Source organism: Bicyclus anynana, chromosome 7 (assembly GCF_947172395.1).
Source record: "Bicyclus anynana chromosome 7, ilBicAnyn1.1, whole genome shotgun sequence".
NCBI classification, from domain to species: domain Eukaryota; kingdom Metazoa; phylum Arthropoda; class Insecta; order Lepidoptera; family Nymphalidae; genus Bicyclus; species Bicyclus anynana.
Window position 1 is genome coordinate 8,708,189 of NC_069089.1, and position 13,648 is coordinate 8,721,836.

Consider the following 13,648-nt stretch of genomic DNA (forward strand, 5'->3'; position numbering starts at 1 on the left):
ATGCTCTACAAGATATCTATTAGTAACTAACTATAGCTGCTATAACTATAGAAAACTTACTAAATCATTATACAGGAGAAGATACGAGTAGATATATTATATCATGTTATGAAGACTATGTAAGTCCGCCATGCACCTAAATCGATATAGCTTTTATATGTTAATTTATTATGTTTGCAATTACCAGCTCATGAGTAAGAGCCCCGTATGAGTTTCGTTAGTCGGGCATAATCCGACGTTGTATTACGAGAGGTTTAGCTGTGTTTCATAATAAATTAATATGAATAAAACTCACGATAGTAATATGTATAATTAGCCAATTATGAAGTTTGGTGGTGGCTTTGGATAGACGGTTTTCATAGATACAAACAAGCACTGCCTAGCCTAAACTAAAAAGCGAAAAATAATATCAAGTGCTACCTTCTTATCACTTCGAAGGAGGTGTCAATCCAGTGTCGTGTTTTGATTTAAACCGTTTCTGAATGATCCACAGAAATTTTGTGATATAAACGTCTTGCATTAAAACATCACTGGCTTAGCACATAGGTACTATGTTATTATTTGAATTTAGTGTAAGTTAATTTTTGTGTTGGAAGTCGGTTGAATTTTTTTTATTAATTTTTTTTTAAATTTATTCACGAATTTGTGTGAAAGTGGCATTTTGGTGTTTAAAAAGATTTTCATGTCAGTCAAATTGCATGTAACTGAGACATGGCGATTTTAGAGATCCCAATTCTTTTGCGAATTTCTAACTCACATGATCCTGTGTTAGTTATATATGTAATACGAAAACCTAATAACTGTCAGCCTACGACTCAGTAGGTATCTACTCAGAGTATTTTCGTGCAATTTAATCTCAAAAGCGAAAATACATCGAATTTTTATAAATCGACTTGGTTCGACGAGTTGTGAAATTGAAATTGCTATGAGGCATATTGACTAAAGAACAAAATACTCGTTGATATTAGGTACAGTCGAAACGTTCGCAACAAGTACACATATACCTACTTTGTTTAAATGTGTGTGTGTTTGTTTGTTTGTGTGTGTTAGACATAGTGATTTTCTTTTTTTTTATTAATATTATTAGTTAACAGTGGTATATATATTTAATGTCCTGCCCTTCCTTATATTTAATGTCCACAATATTAAAATGGATTCTTCTACTTTTCCATTTTTTTTTTTCAATATTCTCATTAACAATAATGTTAAATGAAAATCTTAAGTATATAATGTAATGGTATTATATGGCAAAAGTTTAAAATAATACTTTTTTATTTTTAAAGTATCTACAGCTCTGAATTCTGGGTTTTTAAAAAGTTAGGCGTGATCGTCGTCGAAGTTTTAGTTAAAGGCTAACGATTTAACGTGACATTGCATGTGTAATTTAGACAGGGGTTTTCTCGGTTCAGTTCTTTAATGAAACAATATGAAATTTAAATTTCAGTTACTGTGTACATTTGCGGTTGGTATAATTATCGCCAAGTACCTGCCTACGGGTAGGTGAATGGGTTTGTTTTTCCACAACGGCATATACAATCAGGTTGAACTTTTATTTCTAAGAATTAGACTTCCTAATTTTCCTTGAAAATTTTATAAAAATTCATAAAATTTCATATTCATTAATTTTTCCTAATTAATAATTATTTTAAATATGTACGGAATTCTCAATGCGTGAGTCTTTGCACTTGGGCATTTTGTTTTGAAGGATCTGTGTTATTGTATTTGATCGCGTACATGTAGTTTTAGCTTATAGCGAGTGAGTCCGAGCCTAAAATATCAAGAATTTGCTCGCAAAGAGCAAGAGAGATCATTTCAAGAAAAAACATAAATCACTGGATATAGCAAGTCTGGCTTTGTTGTTGAATTATTAGTAATTTGGTATTTCTGCCAGTTCGGTTAGGTCTACTGTGAGTCACAGATACAAAATGAATTTAAAAACTATAACCCAACTACGTAGAAAGAGGTCTAAAAATAACGAAACAAGAAAATATTTCAGATTTAAATAGACAAATGAGTAGGTACAAAAATGGTCATGGTGTAGCCGTTTAATTGTATTCGAGGTCATTATCATTATGTAATTGTATTTAATCTCACGTTTAAATTCTGTCATACAAAATTTTGATAAAATTTATATAGCCTATGTTACCTGGGATATTATTACGAACATTTTGACACCTCAATAAAATCGGTTCAGTAGTTTAGGCGCTACAATGAAACATACACGCATACATACATAGACCCGCGATCTAGTAGTTTGGGAAGCTACCTATGATACCTACATGATACCCGTTCCATAACTGGAACGCGATTGATAGGTACCATACATAGACTGCCAAAATCATTATCCTTTCTTTTGGTTTCGCCGTAGTCGGGAAAAAAGAACTTCGCCGTAGTCGGGAAAAAAGAACTTCGTTCCAAAAATGTTACTCGCGTATTGAATCATCCATCACTCAGTTTGATTTTGATCCTTAATTAACCAGTTAACTGAATTGATTGCGTCCGCCAAGCTGAGGTTCCTTCAATTATCTAGTACTAAGTTTAAAAGTTATTTTACTATTACGTAACTAGCTACTAACCTACATTACATTAAATCTTCAACAACTTCGATTTACTAATGGTTGTTGCAAAAGAGTCTCAGATTTATTACTTAAAGACTTGCCTCAACGATCTAATGACAATTATAAAAACTGTCGATGTTTCATAGATGTAATCGTGTTCGTAGGTTAAAGATCTCCGTAAAAATACCTTTTTGTGTAGTTAAAATGTGTAAAAAAATCAGCTTCTAGTTTAATATATGATTCATAACTAATCTAAGTTCGTTTTCCGTGAATTTGGGTGCGATTCTGGTCTATAAGTAATTAGTCTCAGAAAATATTAGAAGCCCCACCTGTATGATAACCATAACCAATAACAGGCCATAACCTCACAGAGCACGCACGCTCTAGTGTCATAATAATTTATTATGTCCCATTATAATGGAAGCTTTGATTTGACCTTCCTTATTTCATAAAAGCTGAGTGTTTATCAGACCATGATTCTACTTTCATCATCATCATCATTATCAATCCATATTCGGCTCACTACTGAGGGGTTAGGCCATTTGTCCACCACGCTGGCCCAATGCGGATTGGTAGACTTCACACACGCACATAATTGAGAAATTTCTCTGGTATGCAGGTTTTGAATTAAATTGAAAATATTTAATTTAACTGTTACAATAATTATATAAATTTAGAAAAAGCGTAGCAATAATTTCTAGGTTCCCTTCCAATACTTATTTTTTAATATAAATTTGTAAACAAATCCGAAGTTATATCCTGCGGTAAAAATAAGCAAAATATATCACTTTCCGTTGACAGCAGAGAGAGGGTAGCTTGCAGTTATTTTGCGCCAGATATGGGTTACTTGATTAAGTGCTTTACCCCGAGTCATCTATGAAATAAAATACCTACCGCCAGTTTATTTACGAGTACATCAAATTAGCCCGCGATATCAGCTTCGTATAAATTTGTTACCAATTTATACCAATTTTTACCAATTAGTAACACAAACTTCTATATTGGATTCGTTCGTTATCAACCCATATTCGGCTCACTGCTGAGCTCGTGTCTCCTCTCAAAATGAGGGGGGTTAGGCCAATAGTCCACCACGCTGGCCCAATGCGAATTGGCAGACACGCAGAGAATTAAGTAAAGTCTCTGGTATGCACGTTTTCTCACGCTGTTTTCCTTAACCTTTTCTTAACTAATTAATAGAAAGGACATACATAGCTACGATGTTATTTTTCACTCTTTAGAGTAATGCATCTTTGAAGTCGGTTATTTTTTTTTGTTAAAAACATTAGGTATATGAAAATATAAAAAGGTTAGGCTTTCTTCACCGTAATAATGTAACAGTGTAAATAATGTTCGACTCCACAACGTATACAGAGGATAGCCGTAGAGGCTCGGGTCGCCGCACGAATGTCCTAAGCCGACTATTACATTGAAACCACAGATTAAAGAATAGGCAGATAGAGTGCACGGAATACGGCAGTGATGCAGCCATTCAAAATACAAATTCAAAAAGTAATACATTTTCGAGTCAGTACGACACAAAGCGTCGCATCAGTAGGTAATTTTCAATATTATTCAATAAAAATGGCGTCTTATATTTTTAAAAACTAAGAAAAACAACAACTGTTAACTAAATTAAAAAAGTTAAGATGGAATATCTTTTGTAAGGTTATTGATTTTATTAGTATATTTATTACATTAATGTAATTGATGTTAGGGAAATACGAATTATGAAAATGTTTGTCTATGGTAGATATCAACAATATGCGGATGTCAATGGGTCGCACGCGTGACGTTTGTTTTTTTATGGGTTTCACCGGTTTCACTGCGCGGCTTACAAAAAAATCATTCTGTATCATTCTCTATTCTGTGGTTGGAACTGAAACAGTTAACCCGGGAAAAAATTAAGGAAATGTCTACGTCTGCTTAAAACTCGACGTTATATTGGTTCGAAAATTGTCCTCTGTGGAATGAACATTTACTTAACTTTTACGATGACACTTGAATCTAGTTAGAGTCTACGTAATATTAACTTGAGACTACAACATTTAGACTCTTGTATTTGGAAATACCACTTTTAAACTGAGTCATCATAGATTCGAGTCCAGCAGCTTGAGGATTTTTTGTAAAATTCATGTTCCACAGTTACCACATTCTGTTATAATGCCATGTAGAAACCAGCAAAGGGTACTTACTAACTATAGTACCTTTTCTAGGTTAGCCCACGTAACATTTTGAATTGCGTTCACTGAGATCGCAGACAAGGTCTAATAAATATAAAAAAAAACATCATAAACATCATCGTTAACATTTTAAAGTCCCAAAGTCTTTAAAGCCTACTTTAAAGTCAAACAACCTCTCCTATATGGAAGGATCCATATTCGTACAAACTTATTTTATTTTATTCTATGACAAGCCCTGACAGCGATCTCACCTGATGTTAAGTGTCGATGCAATCCAAAATGGAAGCGGAATAAATTGGAAGTTTGTTCTACCAGTACCTCTGACGGTCTCTACGCGGCATCGTATCGGAACGCTAAGTCACTTGGCAGTACGTCTTTGCCGGTAGGGTGGTAACTAACCACAGTCGCCAGACTACACCTGAGAAAATTTAAAAATTATAAAACCTCGAGCTGAATCGAACACAGAACCTTTTTGCTAAGAACAAGACAACAAGAACAACTAAGATTTTGCCTAATGTGGAACAAGGTACAAATTCACTATTACCTGAAAATAACCACGTTAGAGGTACAGGCACATACAAAATTTCAACATAGGTAAATATTAATAAAAATCACCCACGGACTATATAAATAGGAATTGCTCATTATTTAATCTAATTTACGTGCAAAATAAAAAATATACCTTCAACGCATTTATAAATCCTTTTAGTTTGTCATTAAACACCTCATAAAACGTCACTTAGTACGAGAAGTGGCTATAAAAATCCGCTGTAAGTGATTGCTCTAGATCTGCCAATTTCCTGCGATCTATCAACGTTTGACGTCAAAACTGAGCTCTAAAGCCATCCATCGCAGTGTGCTAATAAAAGCCCTAATCAATAGACGTCATGGCGGTATGGACATTAAAAAAAGCGTTTTGAACCAGTTTAACCTATATGAGGGAAAACAAAACACAGCATCGTCGCATCGTAACAATCATGCCGCATATTATGAATAATGACGGAAATCATTTCAAGAGAATATATGAGGCGAAGAAAGATGAAGTAAAATTTTTCGCCTATTTTAGAATGACTACCTACTACTATTAGTACTACTATTAGTACTACTACTATTAGTACCTACCTATAGCTACTTTTGGAGAAGTCTCTTAAGTCTGGTATCTCCTCATATACAATGAAAATACATATTCAGAAAAACTATTGAACCTGTGGAAATGCTGGAATTAATAAAAAAGTAAGTAAGTTTAAAAAGTTTATTAAGACGAGAAACTACTAGAAATATATTATGAAAGATGGCACTCTAGACATCTGTCGAGCACGTCATCGTCCTGGCCAAGTCCCTCAGGCATATTGGGTCCGGGTGTTCTCACCTGCTAAAGGTGAATATTTGCACAGACATAATCAAGTAGCCAAGATTTTTTTTTTTATTCTTTACAAGTTAGCCCTTGACTACAATCTCACCTGATGGTAAGTGATGATGCAGTCTAAGATGGAAGTGGACTAACTTGTTAGGAGGAGGATGAAAATCTACACCCCTTTCGGTTTCTACACGGCATCGTACCGGAATGCTAAATCGCTTGGCGGTACGTCTTTGCCGGTTGATAATCCACCAACAGTTATTTTTACCAACCAACCAATAAAAAGTTGTTTTTTATTTTAAAACTTTTTATTTCTGTATTATTGTGTGTTTTTGTAACCATAAAAAGTTGTTTTTTACGGTGGTCACCCACGTGGTTTCGTGGTGGTGGTATAGCTTCCCAACAGTGAAAGAATTTTTCAAATCGGTTCAGTAGTTTCAGACAAACAAACAAATCTTTCATCTCTATGATATTAGTGATTGAGCTAGCATATTAAGTGACGAAACAGGTTAAGCTGGTTACGTTGTAGAGTTGTCTCTACGTTGTCTCTACGCGGTATTTATTTATACAAGATCGTTAAATCGCTCGGCGGTAATCTTTGATTAAAGTCTAATCAAAAACCCCTAGGGGTTCGCCATTTGACGGCAGGGGGTTCGCGACAAGATTTACGTAACTGATACCAAGTCAGAATTAGGGTTAAAATTGTCTAAAATTACTCCTAACATTGCATCCGTTTGCGACAAGAAACAAGCACATTAATATTACAAGTACACTTCTTTTGGTACTTTATGTGCTACCTTTTATTCAAATAAAAAACTTATTTCTTCAACAGTCAAATTTATTTTTTTCTTTGGAGGGTGGGGGGTTGTCCATTAGTTAGTAAGGGGTTCGCTGTCACTTGGAAATTTTAACAGGGGTTCGTGGAAAAGTTTGAGAAATTCTGGATTAGACTGATATATGACTATAATAAATGTACTTAAACTACTTATGAAAACAAGAAATCGTGAATTAATTCGAACTGGAAATCAAACCCTAGACCTCTCGGTTATTAAATGCGGCATTCCCAACTGAGTACGAGAGGTCATCTTAATTCAAAAGAAATCGGTTGTCTGTAAAGTCGGTTTACTGACGATAGTTGAACGTGACAACGTCATAAGAATGTACTGATGGAATGGTTGCAGTTTTTAAAAGAAAATGTTCGTTTTTCTAAAATACTTTTTATAATCTTCATAGACTAGATACTTATACTTATACATATACTTTATTTCTTGTAACAAAAGTTGGCAACCCTAGAGCGAGGGAACGACGCATGACGTCATCTTTTTTCGAGTGTGCAGCCAGCTCTATCGAATTATAAGACGTTGTCATGTCAAAAATAAGGGTCGACGCTGAACTCTTTTACAATAATATAGTTACTATTTTATCAACAAAAACAGTGAATCTCAATTATATAATTTCTTGCATTCAAAGAATACGTAATATAAAATACAGACACAATTTAAACCGTTACCTAACAATATTTAGAGATAGAATTAACAGTCAGTAAGCCAGTTAACACGATAGGTACTCGTAATTCTAGCTTTTACGTAACGTGCGTGCGAGGTACTAATATCCCCAGAGATCTATGAAAGATTTTACTAAATACGGGCCAAGGGTAATATAGAACAAATTGGTTTTATACAGATTTTAATAAGGGCTTGCTTACGACGTTAAGTACCCTACTTAGACTTAATATTTCACTAGCTTTATTGCTGCATTGGTTATTATATTTTCTAGACGCTCTACAAAAACAGTTTTAAAAGTTACTTAGGTTAGGTACCTATTTCAGGGAAAACTTTTCCACCAACCTATAGTGTAGCAGCGTGGTGGGTTAAGCTCTAAATTCCGTCTCCTTTATGAAGAGAGCCATTTATATAGCCTGATAATAACTTCCGGGAAAATTTAATAAATAGGTAATTTATTTTTGTTGTTGAAGGATATATCCGAAAATGTATTGAAACTTGAACTTTTCTTTGAAAGCTACATTTCCCGCGTCTTCTATTATAATGTATTATTAGAGATTTATATAGTCTATATATTATTCCCGTTTTCCTACGGGAACGGGAACCACGCGGGTGAAACCGTGCGGCGTCAGCTAGTTACCAATGAATTTTATAGATGAACTGCTATATTACAAGAAAATACCGAATCATTTGCTAGTTGCCTCAACTGGTGACAGAAGGGCTGGCTCATTTTTTGCACAAAGGATCAGCCTGGCTGTCCAACACGGAAATGCAGCTAGTATTCTTGCTACCATTCCACGTGGGCATGATTTGTATAGTTATTATGATAAGTTAGCTTAAGTTCCTTATTGTATTCTTTATCAATAAAAAAAAAAGAAAATATAATTACGCAACAAAGGATGTTTGGATTTTAAAGACGTCAAGGAAGGCGTCAAGGAAAACGGAGGCCCGTGACAAGATAATTGGGAGTGACAGGAAACACCTACAGATCGTCTCGTTATTGGATACAGCAATTATATAGAGGGACTGTAGGAATGGAATTTTCTGAAAATGTTTCTGTACGAGATTTAATTACTAAACAAGTAATAGGTAGGTACTTTGTTGAAATTGTCTTGTTGAACAACCTACTTTTTAAGTAATTATATTGTACCTACTTCAAAAGCGGAATGTGTATAATTCGATAATTATAACCCTTTTTAGGTACACCTCTTTAAAAAGTCTCCATTTTTAGAATCAGTTAAAGTTAGACAGGAAATGAGCTATAAAGGCCCTACTCACACATCTGCCGCAGGGGCAATCTAGGGTGTAGGAGTGGGGATGACCCTTAATTGCATCCTTAATTGTGATGTGTGTAGGCATGCCGGGTCAATTTGGGAGGATGGCCCTGCGGCAGGGCGACAGGGGCGCGGGACTATCCTTGATCCCTAAGTCGTCCCTGCCGTGGGTGCGTGTGTAGCGCGATTGGGGCAATTTCTCAGTCAGTTTGTCAGTAGCTGTCACACGGAGTGCACGTACAAACAGCGTAGAATCAAAAAGGCATTCCGCCTTTTTGAAAAAAAATGTATTTTTTTTTCTATAAATGGTGCCACCATTGCAAAAAGCTCTTCAAAAGAGTCAAAATCCATCCGTAAAAAGTTATAGAAGTCATCTAGTTCCAGTTCTTTTATACTATTCATGTGGCATAACTCACTTCTTTTCTGTAGCCATTTCTTCACCCAGTATCACCTTTTACTTTTTTTTTTGAGGTAGCACCACAGAAAGCGCCAAGGCTACTCCAATCTTTGGAGTGGTCGATAATATGGCTGTCATTCTCAATACGTGTGCTCAGCTCGGCTTATTCTGGAACACTGCACGGCAGGCAAGTGTGTAGAGATACTTCCGATATCGCCACAACCGCTCTGCACCCTAGATTGCCCCTGCGGCAGATGTGTGAGTAGGGCCCTTTAGATTCACACGTCACGTCAACCTTCAATAAAAAAAAAACAACATTAAAGGTCCGTTTATATTTACAGACACAGTGCGTCACAGACAAATAGCGTGGCAGACACCCACATACGTCTATTCACACTGCCCAGAAGGTAGCTAGAGACACTTATCCTTTTCATGAAAGAAGTCCCCCCAGACGCGGCGCTAATGTCTTAATGGCTCTCATTGTTATTTGGTAATGGCGGTCTTATTGTCATTTGTGTAGGGCGCGGCCGCGTTACGATAGATATAAATACGTTAATAAACACTGTATAGAAGAATATTATTTTGTCTGCCACGGCACGTGTCTGGCACGCTAAATGTCTGTAGATATAAACGGACCTAACATCGGTCAATTTCGTGTAGCAATAACAATAGACAAGTCATGTCAAAGTTATTAACACTCCTCATTTATGTCGAACGTTAACCTAAAATAATATTACTGAACGTAAAATTTGTGTTGCTAGCTTATAACTTTTTTCTGGTAGAGTATCTAATAAGCCCTACAACAACAGACTAAAGTCAATTTAGCAAATCTAAAATCATAGATATTACTGGGATTAACTCTCTTTGAACCATCTCTGGTACTTGGAGACAGAACCTGGACCTAACTCTTACTTATACATCGATCGTAGATCGTTAGATGGGCCTCAAAGCGTCGTGGAGTTGTCATTGGTTTTGCATATTGAGTACGTCATCACTCGTAACACATTTCTCTTTATTTATGTTGTGGTTTGTGTTTTTCCACTTCCAAAATCAACACGAAGACATAATTAAGGGATTAAAATATAAAAAAAGAGTAAATATTTTTTCAAGTCCACGTCCACTCACGGCATGCGCTTGTTACGTACTAAGATGTGCGTGCACGTCTATAATGACATAAAATTGTGCGTTCTTTACTATGGAGGAGCCCATCTAACGATTTATATCGATGCACTTATATATGAAACGCACTAGATGTATTATATACTTAGTGATGCAATGTAATATGAATATAATATTATTCAGAGTATTGTATACCTAATATCACGTCGTTGATCAAGGATTAGCACTTCACGTTTGATTGTTTGTTATCTTGTTAGAACTAAAAATGAAACGTGTGAACAAATAATTTACATATCATACGAATATGGTATGTCGTAGTAAAAATTGTTAAATCAAACAACAATATCATTTATATTATTTTATTGAACAATATTATAATTTTTGGAACTTTATTAATTATCATAATTATTAATTCATTCATTATTTTTTCTTTTTAATAAATAAATATGACGTGTCTGTTTGTCATTTTAAATCAAAAGCTTTTAATTAAATATATAAATTTAAGTACAGTACCTTTTTTGTCTATTTGTCTGCTTGTTATGGTTGATTTCTAGAACGGCTAGACTGGTTTAGACGAGAAATTCCTACAGAAATGGAATTTATTTATTTATATTATACGAGTATGTAGGTATGGTATGGTGTGGGTGGGTAGTAACAAGAAATTATTTTGAAAGGGGTTCCTATTCACAAACACGCCATGCTTTAACTGGCAATCAAAGGAATATGACTAAAATAGAGTTTAGCGACACTTTATACATTCATCATGAAATAATAAAAAAAGTTCTACATCCTTTTTATATAAATAATATTTTAATTTAAACTTTAAGCGTTTTATTACAATAAAATCAAATTTTACTTGCTCACAGCGTACCTACGTACTTAACGATAAATACCTCGTCAATTAAATGAAATCCAACGCCAATACCTAACTGAAAATCACCTTACATGACCTACTCGAGAAACGTGTTCAACAACGCGTTGCCCTCTGCCGTCAATTAGAAGCATTAGTGTTAAGCCTCATTCGCTTGTAATTTCACCGGCAACCAGACCCTTCAGATCGGAACACAGTAGTACCTACTGCATACTCACAGAATATCAAAACATTGCTTACTCGTAAATAAGCTTACAATGTAGCACTTCCCTGCATGAGCTGCAGAAAACTTTTTTTTTATTTTGATGTGAAATATCTATAGCCGCACGTAAAACCGATTTCTGGCGTGGCGACGCATGCCGTGGCGACCCGTCGCCATGCGCAATCGACTGTGCGATTCTCTCCAACTCGATCCGGCCATATGTCATCTCTCTCGCTACACTGAGCTCGGATACCACTATAGTGTTATACTCCGTAGTGTATTATACAGTATGTATATATACAGTATGTACGTAGTATATTTACTACAGTACACATAACCTGTGTTTTACTTGAAAACAAATTATTTTCTTATAATAAAATGTATGACCGTGATAATTTAGAGAGTGAGATGTTTCACATCTGCCAGGCGTCCCGTGACGGCTCACATTTTTTTTTATTGAGAGTAGGTTGATTGCAATCTCATTTTATGTTAAGTAACAATGCAGTCTAAGATAGAAGCGGGCTTATTAAGAGGTATTTATAAGTTTATTCTACCCTCTGACGGTTTCTACGCGGCGTCGCACCTTTTTTTTTCTGATTGTGTAAGTGCCGTAGGCTCCTTATGGGACCTCAGCGGCGTCACCGGGGGGTAAAAAGTTTTCCTTTGTTACCCCCGGGCTCGAACTCAGGATTATCATATTGTAACTTTGTTATGCACCACTAGGCCAAATGACTATTGCACCACTAGGCCAAATGACTATTGGCGTCGCACCGGAACGCTTCGAAATTTGAAATCGATGCGCGGGCGGTACGTCTTTGCCGGAAGGGTGGTAATCTTAGAACAGAAAACGCTAAAGCTAACGCTTTGGTGGTGGTACCACACCCAATGCCTGCCCAGAACAAACTAGACCCAAATTAGAAAACATGAAATTTTAAAATGCTCTGATACAGGGCACTGCAAACTTCGCCTGATTCGAAAAGTGAACGTAATATTACGCAAAACAAACAAGTATTTAGAATACCTATTTATTATTGTTATTATTTATTCTTTGGTAAAATTCGGAAGTAAACACACTTCCGGAAAATACAATAATTCATATTAGCGTATCTTCGTTCGCATTCGCAAAATTTTCTTTGAAAGTAATTTTTACCGCATCCTCTATAGAAATTGCGAGAGCTAAGCAAAGTTCACAATATACTTACTACATGAACAGAGAAAGTTATAAAAGAGTCCCAAACTTTCTATAACTTAATGGAACATGAGCAGGTTTCACCCACAACGTATTTTATACAGAAATCTTATCAAGGAATTTCTTTTGAGTTCTAGTTAAAAGTGTTTTCAGGTAACAGCGCTGAAATCACGACAATCGTAACCATACTTTGGTTATTTCTAAGAAGTAGAAAAACTAAAAGGAAATTCTTTGGAGTTCTATTTAAGAGTGTTTTGTAACAGCGCTGAAGTCACGAAAATCGTAATCATACATATTATTAAGAAGTAGAAAAACTACAAGGAATTTCTTAGGAGTTCTATTTAAGAGTGTTTCAGGTTTCATAACGGCGTTGAAATCACGAAAATCGTAATCGTACTTTGGTTATTTTTAAGAAGTAGAAAAAACTAATACCTACCATAAATTGTCCGGACTATGGTCAATCACTCTTGAACCCATCCATCCGTAAGTTTAGCCGTTTTCCTGTTTCAGTTATATGGAAAACAAATATCACAGTATAAATATAAAAATTTTGAATATTAAAATATTACGGTCTCCATAGCGCAGTGGTAGGTATGGGCGGTCGATTCACAAAACTGAGGTCCTGAATCCGATCCCTGGCTGGGCCGATTGAGATTTTCTTAATTGGTACAGGTCTGGTGGGAGACTTTGGCCGTGGCTAGTTACCACCCTACCGGCAAAGACGTAGCGCCAAACGATTTAGCGTACCGGTATTCCGGTACGATGTCGTGTAGTATATAATTTAATATTTTACTAAAATAAATATAGCTTTAAATGAATGTTTAAATAAATCTTTTATTGATGAAAACCAATTTGAACATTTCGTATTTTTATTAAATGAAACGAAGAAAACTTTTCACGTTTATGTGAAAATTATTAACTGGTGCGTAATTAATCGTGTGATTAATTACCGACACCAATTAATGTTCAAAAATGGAACATGAAATAAATTGAATTTTC